General features: G+C 49.2%; 1 protein-coding gene across 3 annotated transcripts in view; it reads right to left on the reverse strand.

Annotated features, from left to right (window-relative positions):
• The window catches only part of PI4KB (phosphatidylinositol 4-kinase beta), a 56,813-nt gene extending 45,944 nt beyond the window's left edge, over positions 1-10,869 (reverse strand). The window contains exons 1-2 of one of the 3 annotated variants that reach the window (XM_050929822.1): positions 10,798-10,869; positions 7,737-7,859 (exon numbers count right to left, since the gene is read on the reverse strand). The gene's annotated coding sequence lies outside the window, so the exon portion shown is untranslated. Of the gene's footprint in view, positions 1-7,736; positions 7,860-8,095; positions 8,119-10,797 lie in introns of those variants that run through there. The other 2 variants (XM_050929821.1, XM_050929823.1) reach the window with 2 other exon arrangements.
• Between the last annotated feature and the right edge of the window lie 3,378 nt (positions 10,870-14,247).

The raw sequence follows: 14,247 nt of genomic DNA on the forward strand, positions 1-14,247 counted from the left end.
AGAACGGGTATGGTCCCTTACTACATGTACATACAGTATCTAGTGCAATGGAGGGGCGCTGTACTACAAATAAAACAACAAGGGTCAGTATTAGGCATAGCAGAGTAAGAGATTATTCTGTACTAGCTTTGCAACACATCAGCCAAAAGAAGACCTGGAAGGGAGTAAAATACACCATCTAGCAACAGGTCCAGATAGGAAGCAACTCCATGGTCTGATTTCTACACCCTTAAGCCAGCACCTTCTTCCCTAAACCGTAAGATGGTCCCTGGTTAAAGGGTCATAAAAGTTGGAGGTGTGCATGCTCAGTGGACCCTATTAGAAATAGAAATGTTTAAGATTTTATCTTTAATTTATTTAAACGGCCCAGAACACCTATGTAATGTTCCAGAATCATTACAGACAAGAAAACGATCACACTGAAATGCTGAGCTGTAAAACCCCCTTAAAGTTTCCAAGACTTGGGCTACTGCACCCCGTGTGGCATCTAGAACAGCTTTATACATGCCACCTAGATTCTCATCAAGGCACAAGGTGGCTTCCACCACTGTGTAAATCTTGAAATGCAGCAGCTGCAAAGCCTAGAAAAAATCCCCAAATCCCTTATCACCCCCACACAGCTCAAAAGCCTTCTCTTTGGGAAGCAATGGTTGCTCAGGAACAACACAACAAAAGGCGCTGCTTATAAGTGGTGCTAAATCAGCAATAAAAGTAGAAAGATGGTGAGAGACTTGCAACCGCTCAGTGGGTTCACAGTAGGGTGACCAGATGTCCTCATTTTATAGGGACAGTCCCAATTTTGGGGTCTTTTTCTTATATAGGCTCCTATTACCCCCCACCCCGTCCTGATTTTCAACACTTGCTGTCGGGTCACTCTAGGCTTCAGCTTGGATGAGAGAACTGTGAGAGCCAAATTCAATACACAGGCTTACTGGGTCCCCTCCCCATGACAGTTCTAGCACTGGAACCAGTGCAGGGCAATTCTTTAGTTCTTAGAATTAAAGTTTAAAGCCAGGATTATCTGACTTATTTCTGTATCTCCTCAACACAATCTATTCTAGATCAACCATCTCGCACTTGGTTTAGTCAGTGATATGTCTGTAATTGGGACAGTTTGGAGAAAGCCAAAGAAATATCTCCCTCTCTAAATGCTCTATAACATCCCAACTAGGGAATGCATGCATTGTTTGCCTTCATCCTCCTCTATATTTTTCTGTGGTTCTCAACAGTTAGTTAAACATATTACAATGTGCTCTTTACCTCAGTTTGCAGCTTTGAGACCTCAGCTTAGCTCCCCCATTCTAAATCGCTGTGCGCATTAGGATAACAAACCCACCAGCAATATATGGCCAGCAATATAATCTAGAAAGCAACCTGAACTGAATTCTTGTGATTCCTACTTCACCCACAATTCCCACCCAGTGGAACTCCACAGAAGTCAGTGATTTAACACAAAAGAAAGGAAAGTGCCTAATTAATATAGAATTTCATACACGAAGCAGTGAAATGTTAACAAAGCCCTTGAAGTGCATTGTTTTTTGTCAAGTATCAGGGGGGTAGCCATGTTAGTCTGGATCTGTAAAAGCAGCAAAGAGTTCTGTGGCACCTTCTCAGGCTCCAATACGTTTGCTAGTCTATAAGGTGCCACAGAACTCTTTACCATTGTTTTTTGTGACTCCTTGTAAGAGCTTAGGGAGACCTGGGACAGACTGATGGCATTTAAAATAAAAAACCCAGTCCTGCCTGCCTTGAATAAAGACTGTTAGCACTGTAGCATTACAACTGGCAAGGAAACAGGAATACTGGAGAGTCAATAAGACATCTGGTCTCTATTACACAGTGTTGCTTTTTGTTTTCCTCAGCGTTCATGATTTACTGCATCTCATTCCAGCTCCAGATATTTTTCAGAACACACAAATCAGGATGGGGAAGGAGGAGGGAGAATTAAGCAATTTCAATATACACTGAATCAAGACTTCGTTTTCAATTCTGCCTTCACTATATCGACTCTCTGCATTGCCACTCCGCTTTTCAGTGGATCGCAAAGTGCTTTACAAATAATAATCCTTGCAATTTCCCCCTGAAGGAGCTATTCTTACTTTAAAAGGTGGGAAACTGAGGCACAGAGGGAAGCAACTAGCCCAAGATCACATAGAGAGGCTGTAGCAGAATGCTATAAGCAGCATTTAAACAAAGACCATTATAAATTATTCCTATCTGAGAATGCATCTCTCTTTCTAGTATGAAATTCCTTTAGTAGGAGAAAAATTCTTCCCTTGGCATCACCACAGACGGATTGCCATCCATTTTCACACCTGGCTGAACTGGATTAAACCTGAACACAATATACACGTCTCATCCATTCAAAAGCCAGACATGCTCAAGGGACAGACTCTGCCCTTAAGGCTGCACCCTGTTCTACAACAAAACATCTTCTGTGTTGTTTTTCTCAAAAACTGTACTCTCAAAAAATACAGATTTGGCAGAATTCAATTTTTATCCTTTCATAATTTCAAAGGACAATACTGAGATTTAAGAATTTTTTTCTACTTTTATCAATTTAAATTTTCAAAATTTCACAAAACAGTTTTAATCATTTTTTTCCCCAATTTTCATTCATTTAAATGTTCACAGTCGTGGGAAATTATGAGTGGTCAGACAATTACTTAGATGCGGATATTCAAAAAATCTCAGCTTTATAATTGTTAAAACACAAAATCACACATCAAATAATACAAAGTGAATAGCCTTAAATCAAACTCTCAAGTTCTCAAGCAGCATTTTACCTACTCTGCCTAGCTGTCAATCTCTATCATCTTGGATGGAAATATTTTTTCCATCAGTTTCTGTGCCTACGATGAAATCAACACATACCGATAAAAATCTAACCCTTCCAAGCCTAAGAATAAATTTAAATAATAAATAGCAGAGGAATAGCAAGATTAAGAGGCACAAGAAGGAGAGGAGATGTTTTTCAGTTGAGATATTATGTGAGATGGGAAGTCAGCAAGGCGGAGAGATGAAGGGAGGCTATTCTGGGGGCCAGGAGACGCACAGACGAAAGGGTTTCCACACCAAAGGTGATAGTGTGAATGGGCAGAGGAGGCTAGTATTAGAGTCTTGATCCTGCCTCTGACCCTGATCGAGCAAAGCAGTTAAGTACAGGCTTAATTTATCAACTCTTTGGCCAGTAGGTTCCAGGCAGTCACCTCCTCATTTCTGTATCTGACCTGCATCTCAACTAGTATTACAATATGGGGTCCTATCCAGAGTGTGATCCATGCTATGACACTTGTAAGGTCCAGGCTAGATGCTGAAATAAGGAGCATAGCTACCTGGAACTAGCTGCATTGTGTGAACTCCCAGGTTTGTTCCTTTCCTCTATAAATCCCCAGAAAAAAAGGACAGATTCTCCCACAATACCCAACGAAAGCATTCACAGTGCAGCACAGTTTTCCGTCGTACTAAGAATCACGGAATGTGTCCATGAGAGATGTGGAGCCAGTAATGGCACCCAGGAGTCCTGAGTCCCAATCTCTTGCTCTAACCACTAGCCTGTACTCCAGGGAGTACGATGTAAAAACATAGGACAGGAAAAGTAAAAGATGGACTGTCAATGAGTACTCAGAGACTCCTTAATATTGGAAGCGTAGTCTTTGTGGTCTACCATGTCAAGGTCAAAGGAAACCTGTAGTTGATAGATCTGTGGACACCATGTAAAATTAAACCATCTTTTTCCCCACTGAATCAATAGGGTCACCCCACACATGCAACAAAGCAGTACACCAAAACTCTAATGCACCTGCCCAGTAGCTGCTTTTCTCAATCAATAATTGTGGCGGGGGTTTATGCTCTGTTGTAGGAGCCACACAGAGTATCAGCTAAAGAGACTGTTCACCAGTGGCTTGATCCCACTTAGATACTCAGCACCAAATACCTCATCAAATCCATTTCAGCACAAGCACAGCAGCTGGTTTTGCAAGTTTGCACTAATAATGCACTACGTGGACCTCAGATCAGGACAGAGCTCCAAATAGTTTGACAAGTGGGCTGAAGCTTCTGCTACAGTCTGACTCATAAAAAATGCTCGGGTTATAAGCGCTTGACATCTCTTCACAGTTTCGCATTCATTTTATGCTGGATTTGATTCAGCCAACTCTGCATTACTTAAAATAGTAACAAGTCTGGGGCTCATGCAACCAGGACGAGGCGCTACTCCTAAATCTGGATTAAAACAGATCTACTCTGCAGGATACGCAGCATGGAACAAAGACAAATGATATCAAAGACATGACAGAAATGACTTCTAATAAATCACGGCTTCACAATGACATGAGGAATAAAGACGAGCAGCAAACTCCTTGCACAAAACACTCTGCATCCCTCTGCTAATAGCAAACTACTAATGCTTTGTCCTTCCATAGCACTCCTCAGAGGATTGGGGCCCTTTATTCACTTAGCTTCTCTACCCTACTCTGAAGAAAGGATCTCATGCTGGGATGGAGAAATGGAGGCAACCTGGGCAAGATTACAAAGGAAGCCAAATCTCCTGACTCGCAGGTCTGTACCATAAAACCATCCTTCCTTCATTCCCTTTCCATCAGTTATAACTTGGGATGGAAAATAATTAAATCCAGTGACTTATTTTTTCCATACTAAAAAAATGTTGTGGTCTGATTTTCAGAGGTACTGTGCTACCCCAGCTCTCACAGTGGTCAATGAGAGCTGCAGGGGCTCAACTCCTTTGGAAATAGGACCTTAATGTCCAGACTAAGCAAAATTATGAACAAGTCAGATCATCTCAGAAGGCAGAGGTTGAGACCCACCATGAACACATTTAACTGCAGCAGCAACTCAATCATCTTGCTACTTTCAAAACCACTTCCACAATAATTTTGCTCTTCTCTAGCTCTTTCATCTCCAAGTACTCTGCAAACATTAATCACCAACCTCTTTTTAACAGAGATAAATCAAAGCCTGCTCTACACAAAGTTAAGTCGACTCAGCTATGTTGCTATGGGGTAAGAAAAATCCACAGCCCTGAGCAACGTCACTAATAACTCTAGTGAACACTGTGCTATGTCAATGGAAGAATAGCGCCTCTCGGGGGGTGGATTGCCCATGCTGACTGGAGAACTCCTCCCCTCAGTATAGATAGTGTCTACACTGCAGCTGTGCTGCTGTAGCTTTTCAAGTGTAGACAAGCCCTAAGATATAGTGGTGTAATCTGGTCTGGCAACTCCTATCTAGAGCAGCAGCCTGTCTCCAACAACGATCAGCACCAAACGCTGCAGAGGAAGAAACCCTGCAGCAGGCAGTTATGGATTAAGTGCCCTGTGAGTTGCGCGGATGCACGGCAGCCTTCTTAGCGCCACACAGGTGCCAAGGAACCTGCCTAGGGACTTGCTGCGTCCGGGATAGGCCCAGCCCAGCCCTGACCCAGAAGCAACCAGGGGACCCTGGCCTGGCCATGCCACTGCACCCCTCCCCCAGCCCAAACACAGCCCCTGGGGGGAGGGGCACCTGTCCTGCAGCCCCAGCCCTGGCGTTGCTGTGGGGAGAGAGCTGGGGGGGAGGGGAGAGTCCTCTCTCCCTGCCCTAGCCCCGGAGCACCCTCCTGCATCCCAACTCCCTCATCCCCGGCCCCACCTGAGCCTGCACCCTCAGGCAAAGCCTTCACACGCCTGCACCCCAACCCTCTGCCCTGGCCCTGAGCCCCCTCCCACACTCCAAACCCCTCGGCCCCAACCCCACCACATGAATTTTGCTATGTACACCAAAGTGAAGATGAGGTGTCACACATCACCTCCACATCGGTGCACATAACAAAATTCATTCCGCACATTGGTGGGAAAAATTAGAAGGAACCTGGTTACGGGGAAGCCTGCCCCTAGGGAATTTCCCCCTAACCCCCCAACAGTTAGAAGATTGTTTATGCCCTGAAGCTTGAGCTTTATATTACTTCCAAAGCTCTTGTGTGGGTGTATATATAGTTACTATTTTAACAAGAATATCCTGAGTTATCAATATTGGAATTAAGAGGTGAAGTGACTTGCTCAGAGTTAGTCCAAGAGCTGGGTAGAGAACCCAGTAGACCAAGCTCCCAGGCCCCTGATCTGACTGTTATAATGCCTCTAACAGGAGTGGCTCATCTTTAGCTGTTCCAAACATGGAGACCCACATTTAGTGCAATCTAAGGACCACAGGACTGAAGTTTCTACTAAAATCACAGTCCGATTTCCAGAAGAGAAATCAGTCTTATTACTGGAGTTTTCTATCTCCACCAAGAGGAAACTGAAGTCTTAGGCCCTGATTCTGCAGCTGGATCCACACAGGCAGATCCCTTGCACCCACATGAACCAATGACTTCAATTATCATTACTAGATGTAGAACACTGTTAGCAATATAAAAATAGCACATTTCACCTACTCTGCCTTTATAAGCTGGGCAATCTCTCAGCTTTTCTAGATATTAACATGACCATTAAGACAAAAGAGCAGAATGACTTGAGAAGGGACTGGGAGTAAAGACTCCCAGCCCTGTTCCCAATTCTGCAACTGACTTGCTCTGTGGCTTTGGGCAAATTATTTCATCCAGCTGTTCCTTAAGTTTTACTGTGTGTAGAACGCTTCGAGATCCTCAGACAGAAGATGCTATGAGATTGCAAAGTATTACCTGTGTCTAGATACCAGAAGATGAATGAATGGATAGTGCAATACATATTGACCATTTGACTGTAAAGCCTGCAGAACTATCAACTTGGAGCATCTTCTGTAGGAACAGATCAGAAGAACATAATATCATCCATACTGGGTCAGACCAAAGGTCCATCTAACCCAGTATCCTGTCTTCTGACAGTGACCAATGCCAGGTGCCCCAGAGGGAATGAAAAGAGGTAATCGAGTGATAACAGGTCTGCTGGTATATTGTCTACCGTGAAAATATAATGTTAATAAAAACAGTCTCTCAGAAGGCCACTTGCCTAGTATCATGGAATGTCAGGGTTGGAAGGGACCTCAGGAGTATCTAGTCCAATCCCCTGCTCAAAGCAGGACCAATTCCCAGACCCCTAAATGGCCCCCTCAAGGATTGAATTTACAACCCTGGGTTTAGCAGGCCAATGCTCAAACCACTGAGCTATCCCTCCCCCCATATCAAATAATTTTTAAAATCCTTAAGTACTTCTTTCTGGCATTTACAAAGCGCAGGAAGGACAAGATGAGTCAGTGGAATGGTACTGGGCTACAAAGCCCTCCACATCTAAGCTGTTCAAATTCAGCCTTGGTCAGTAACGACTGAGAGATGTTATCTGAGGGCCGATAGAATGAGCTAGGGGTGGGGTCTCAGTCCAGTTCCTAAAATACAATTATCATATCAGAAGACCCAGCACTACAAGAATTTGCAGCAGAGAAGTAAATGACTGACTGGAATACAGGACTGACAAGTCATTATAATGGTTAATGTTGAAATCAGGATTGAAGCAAAGCACAGGAGATGCCTGTATTGCCACTGTTCATACTGTACCTGGTTAAAGGGATATTCACAGGACTTTGGTTTTGTGCACCAAATCAATCCAGCATCTTTCACCAGCACCACCATGTTTCTCTCTCTCTCTCTCTCTCTCTCTCTCTCACACACACACTATATTTCTCGGAGATTATGAAGAGTTTAAAACAGAAGGTCTGATTGCTTGGGGATAACGAATTACGAACAAACCCATCAGTCTGTTGCGTACCTGGTGCAATCGTATCCAACACAGCAGCTTCTCTCTCCTCAAATGCACGCACATAAATATGATTGAGCTATTCATCTTTGGCAATGCAGACTCAAGTGGATTCCCAGAGATGATTCTAATCAGCTGTTTGAAGGAGGAGAGAAAAAAAGATGCTACTCAGGCATAAAGAGATTCCCTTGTAACTGAAATAGACCAAACAAGCCCTGGCTGCTGCTTGGCTGCACTCGATAATAATCCACAGCTGTTTGAATAATAAATACCAGCACTTGTAAGTCCGCAGCCCAGTTGAAACCATCGCCCCTGGAAAACCTGCTTTGTCCATCCCCCAGTACTCCCAGGACAGAATCCCTCCTCCTCACCTTTACAAGAGGCTCCTTTAAGCCTTTACGTTTTCTCCTTTTCAAAAGAAGGTGAAATTTAGCTGCTACAGCATGAGACTGGTTACAAATCACATCAGAAAAAGGCAGGGCTAACCACATCACAGAGAACAAGCTCTTCTGGAGCTCAGAGGTCTGGGGACGGGGGGGCAGAATTTATCCAAAGCAATAGCTAGAAATGCCAACACAAGAATCAACCCAGCCTTCCCCTGCCAGCAACTGGAAGGAAATTAAAGAGACACCAGAACAATTCCTGTCTCCATTCTCAGCTTTGGGAAATTTCTTTTTGCCCTGGCTGTTACTGTCAGTGACTTAGCACCAGTTATGCCACCATAAAGAATTACAAGCCAGTTCACTGAGTGGGAAGAAGAGGGGTAACCACATGAAGTGGGGGCCTCCCCAGAAAAGAGGAGGATAAGTCCCTGGAAAATGGAGATGGTTACACAAGGGCATAGAAATTCAATCACTGGAAGAAGAATCCCAGAAAGGCTGCCTAGATACAGGAAGGAAACTGTAACTCCAGAAGAGGCAGTGCAGAAACTGGAGAATACCCCAGGGAGGGGAGTAAAGGGGAGGGGGGGGGACACAAGGGGCTAGTTATGGGGAAATCCCAACAAGGGACAGCTAAGGATGAGGGGCCTGGATGGCAGACCCAGCAATGGGGAGAATAGGAGAGATTTCACTATGGGAGAAGGAGGCTGGGGGACTCTGTTAGGAGCAACCTGGGGAAAAGGTTTCAGCATGTCCTAGTTGGGGAGGGGGGCAGCTGGGCGTGGGACAGCATAGAGACTTCAAGGGTGGCAGCAACCTTGGAGGCAAAGATGCATGAGGGATCCTCAGGGAGACATGGACACAAAGCAGGGGCGGGTGTTTGCGTGATCCCAATGAAATGAGCCCCACAGGGCAGGGGGAAGATGGAGGACCTAGAAGGGGGACTCAAGGAGAGGGGGCCGGGGGATGATATGGGGCTCTAAGAGGGATGGAGGGGCATGGTTCTTGGTGGGGGGGGAGGCTGGAGAGGGGGCTGGAGTGTGAACTGGAGGGGACACAGAATGGGAGTAGGGGACACCGAGTGAGAGGGGGCGAGCAGGCTGGAGGGGGTGAGGAATTAGGGAATTGGGGGGGACCTTGGCAGGTGAGGGAAGGGGGAGGCAAGAGGAGTCTGGAAAGGGGATGAGGGAGAAAGGAGGCAGGGGACCGAGAGGGGGTTGCGGGCAGTCGGGGGTGCAGAGGACTCAGACAGGGGGTTGAGGGAAGTGGGGGGGCAGGGGACCCAAAGATGGGAGTGGGGGGGGGGCAGGGGACCCAGCGGGGGGACGGTTTTCAGGGAGGCAGGGGACCCAGTGGGGGGGGGATTGAGGGCAGTTGGGGGTGCAGGGGACCCAGTGGGGGGGTTGTGAGGAGGCAGGGGACCCTGCGGGGGGGGTTGGCGGGCAGTCAGGGGTGAAGGCGACCCAGTGGGGGGGGTTTACGGGGAGACAGGGGAATCAGTGGGGGGGGGGGTGTGGGCAGTCAGGGATGCAGGGAACCCAGAGGGGAGGCAGGGAACCCAGACAGGAGGTTGCGGGAAGGCGGAGGGGGCAAGGGACCCAAAGAGGGGAGTGGGGAGGCAGGGGACCCAGACAGGAGGTTGCGGGAAGGCGGAGGGGACAAGGGACCCAAAGAGGGGAGTGGGGAGGCAGGGGACCCAGCAGGAGGATTGACAGGCAGCTGGGGGTGCAGGGGACCCAGTGGGGTGGGATTGCGAGGAGGCAGGGGACCCAGAAAGGGGGTTGCAGGCAGTCGAGGATGCAGGGGACCCAGCGGGGGGGGTTGAGGGAAGTGGGGGTGAAGGGGACCCAGCGGGGGGGTGGGGAACGCTGTGGGGAGCGGGGCCCCTGTGGGGGTCAGGGGGTGCTGAGGGGGGCGGAGGAGCCCTGCGGCGGGTGCAGGGGGACGCTGTGGGGGGGCAGGGGGACCGGCGGGGGGGGCGCAGGGGGACGCTGTGGGGGCGCAGGGGGCCCGGCGGGGGGGGGGCGCAGAGGGACGCTGTGGGGGCGCAGGGGGCCCGGCGGGGGGGGGCGCAGGGGGACGCTGTGGGGGCGCAGGGGGCCCGGCGGGGGGGGCGCAGGGGGACGCTGTGGGGGTGCAGGGGGCCCGGCGGAGGGGGCAGGGGGCCCTGCGGGGGGGGGGGCAGGGGGACGCGGTGGGGGCGGGCAGGGGGCCCGGCGGGGGGGGGCGCGGGGGGACGCGGTGGGGGTACAGGGGGCCCGGCGGGGGGGCGCAGGGGGCCCGGCGGGGGGGGCGCAGGGGGACGCTGTGGGGGTGCAGGGGGCCCGGCGGAGGGGGCAGGGGGCCCTGCGGGGGGGGGGAAGGGGGACGCTGTGGGGGGGAAGGGGGCCCGGCGGGGGGGGCGCAGGGGGCGCGTGGGGGGCGGAGGAGCCCTGTGGGGGGTGCACGGGGCCCGGCGGGGGGGGGGCGCAGGGGGACGCTGTGGGGGTGCAGGGGGCCCTGCGGGGGGGCGCAGGGGGCGCGTGGGGGGCGGAGGAGCCCTGCGGGGGGTGCACGGGGCCCGGCGGGCGGGGCGCAGGGGGACGCTGTGGGGGCGCAGGGGGCCCGGCGGGGGGTGGCGCAGGGAGCAAGGGGTACCCTATGGGGGGGCTCGGCTCCCCTCCCCCCGACGCGGAGCCCGCCCTGTCGCTCACCTGCCGGCGGGGGACGCAGCTCCCTCCCCGGCCGGGAGCCGCCGCAGCCTCCGCACAGCAGCAGGCCCCAGCTCCGGGGCTGCCCAGCGCGCCGCCTGCGGGGCCTTCACACACCCCAGGGACGGAGCGAGGCGCCCCAAAAATTACCCCGCCCCAGAGTCCCCTTCCCGCGCGCTCACGGGGGACCCCCTCCCCTCCTCCTCGCAGGCCGAGGTGCTACGACGTAAGGACCCCGGACACCCATAGAAATCTATGGGCTCTGCTGGGGTGGCTACTTCACTGCCTGGTCAGAAAGGGGCCCAGCCGCCTCCATGGCTCGGGCAGGCTGCAGCTGGGGCAGCAGGAGTGGTGGTTGGGGGTGTTGCACAAGGGAGACAAACTGCATGTGACAAACGCAGCACGGGGCTGTGCCGGGACTCCGAGTGGAGTTGTGGGCAAAGACAATTGTGCAAGTTTCAGTATTGCACTTCTGTAAAAAAAAATTGCGTTTCTTCAGTAGCCATAAACTTTGCAACGTTAGTTGGGGGGGGGTTACCCACAGTTTTTCAGGGGAGTTTGGTCACCGTCCATGGAACAGGTCCACTTCCCACCCCCTAGTATTTTTTGTTGTTGTTCGCTCCATTTTTGTAATTGAGGGTGGCTGTGGGATTAGAAACTCTATAAAGTTTTTAGTGTTTGTATTTTTTTTTTTTTGAGGAGACAGAATTATGGTTTTTCATTTAACCATACATCTCGCACTTTTTCGGTTGGGAAGTATTTTTAGTAGCTAAAGCCTCCATCCTGCAAAGACTTGCCCAGTGCTTCGCTCTAGGCATTGTGGGTAGCAATAATAATAATACTTTAGCTGTTATCTAGGACTATTCATCAGTAGACCTAAAGGTGCTGTATCATTTCCCTCACTTTGCAGAGGGGAAATGAGGGTAAGTGACTGGCCACCTGGCACACCCCAGAATAAAATCCAAATTTCCCAACCCCAGTTCAGCACTCTAGCCACTACGCCACATTGCCTGGTGCTGTAATACTCAAAAGGACAACTCACAGTGTGTAAAGTTAAGCACACTAATAGGGCCCAGATCCTGCAAATACATGCATGCTTAACTTTACTATGATGAGTATTGGGGCTCAAGGAAATGTTTTTACATTCATAACTGATGCAGCAAGCACAGAGGGGCCAAGGCTATGAACTGCTAAGCCTAGAGGTAGGGTGACCAGACAGCAAATGTGAAAAATCGGGATGGAAAGGGGGGGGTCATAGGAGCCTATATAAGAAAAAGACCCCCAAATCGGGACTGCCCCCATAAAATCAGGACATCTGGTCACCCTACCTAGAGGTGCCAGTACTTAGTCCTGGCAGGCACTGGCACAAATTAATCACTGGATGGGTAGCCCCATTGGACTTGGTGAAGCTGCAGATAGGAGTGGAGTTAAAGCATGTGTGTAAAGGTTTGTAGGATCAGAGCCTAAGTTGCTGGTTTGACTTGCAGTTGCAGCAATGTTTGGCTGGTCATTATTATTTGTAGTTTCATTATTGTATTATTATTCATCAACTTTGGAGTTATTAATTATTTGAATGGTGGCGGGTGGTATGAATATTGCAGTCTCTGGTGTGCATTTTCATTTGTATTTTGGATCGCAGTATTTTACTTTCTATGGTTTTGCAATTTTGGATTGCTGCTAAATTGGCATTCCTGAGTCCCTAGTTCTTTCGCAGTTCGGGGTGAAATTTTCAAAGGTGACTAAGTGATTTAGGTGCCTACGTGCCATTGACTTTCAATGACACATAGCTGCCTGAGGCTCAGGGGACTTAGGTGCCTTTATGCCCTTGAGAATCTGTGCCTCAGGAATCTGTCTCTTGAAAATGACACCTGGAGCAGTATGCATTAAGTAGCACTAAGTCACTTAGGTGCTTTTGAAAATTTCACCTTAAAAAGGAATTTGCTCCCACAGCTAATGTTTGTTGCTCCAGTTTTCATTGGGATCTCATGCTTGTCAGAGTTTTGCAAAGTGAATTGGAAATGTGCAAGTGCCAGAATATTATGATTTCACATGTACTTAGCAGTAGTGCCTAAAGATCAACGAGTTTGGACCCCACTGTGCATAGGGGTTGTATTGATATTAAATGACAGCCCATACCCCAAAGAGTTTACAGTCTAAAATACAAGACAGCAGAGGCAAATGAGAATATATATTCCCCCTCTTGTTCCTGTGAAAGGCTGGATGTGGCAGCAGATCTGTAGTAATATTAAGTTCATATACCAGGTTGATAGGCACATTGAAAGTAAGTAGAGAATGAGACGTAGAGGAGATGGACTGTTCTACTGCTCCTTCTCAAACTCAGGATTTGTTTTTGAATAGGAAGTTGTACAGCTAAATATAAAGATGCTTGGCTGTGGTGGGTCTCTGAGGTCTTTGGGTTGCTTTATTATTTGGTATTTCAATATATTTGTTGTTAAATGCTGGATGCTGACGAATACAGAGCTAAGGCCTTGATTCTGCAAAGACTTCAGCACATGTTTAAATGCTTTGCCGAATAGGAATAGATTTAAATATGTGTTTAGGTGACATGGGGCCATGGTGATTCAGTCTCCTACCTTGTAGCCTAGGAACACACCAAACCACAGTTGCTTTGTAACATCTCGCACTGTGTGAAGCTGATCCTTGTGTGTGTGTGGTGTTAGGATGGCAACCTCTGAAAAATCCCATAGCCATGGAAATGCAGCCCACTCTGGGGTGAGTGCCAGCATGACTACTTGGCTTGGGAAGGAGGGAAGGGAAACAGGCCAAGAGTACAAACCACACTCTTCCTGCCCTTATAAAAGGTGCGAGGACAACCGGCAGGATTGGGTCACAAGTTTAACCCACTCGCAGATGTCTGTGAACCCTCAGAAGCATGAATAATGCAATCACACTCCTCGAGAGCCTGATAGTAACAATAAAGTTTCCATCTAAGTACTTGACATCAGTAGATCTCACAGTACTTTAAAGGAGGTCACAGTCATTATCTCCATCCCTTTGTTACCTATGGGGAAACTGAGGCACAGAGGAGCGACTTGCCCAAAGTCATTAGATCCCAGGACTCCTGGGTCTCAGTCCAGTGTTCTAGCTGCTAGGCCAGATGGAACCATGTCTCCCCTGCCAAGGGGTGCACAAATGTGTGAGTCTGTTTCTTTCTGTGGGAGAAGATTCCCATCCTGGATCCCCTCTAGTGGGGAGACGGGAACTCAGTCTGTCCTCGGCCCCTTTGCTGAAGCGGCCAGTGAGTGGGGGGAGCAGGTAGAGCCCTTAGTGCTGGTGATCTGGATGGCGTCGATGCTGATTGCTACCAACCCGGCAGGACTCGAATCTGTGTCCGTTTGTCCTGTGGGCGAGATGAGTTCCGTGGGTCTCAGCCCAGTTCATGGTGAAGAGCAGTTCCTGTTGTCGGGGGGCTCTGCAGGGAGTCCCAAGGAT

The sequence above is a fragment of the Gopherus flavomarginatus genome, chromosome 20, assembly GCF_025201925.1.
Source record: "Gopherus flavomarginatus isolate rGopFla2 chromosome 20, rGopFla2.mat.asm, whole genome shotgun sequence".
NCBI lineage: Eukaryota > Metazoa > Chordata > Testudines > Testudinidae > Gopherus > Gopherus flavomarginatus.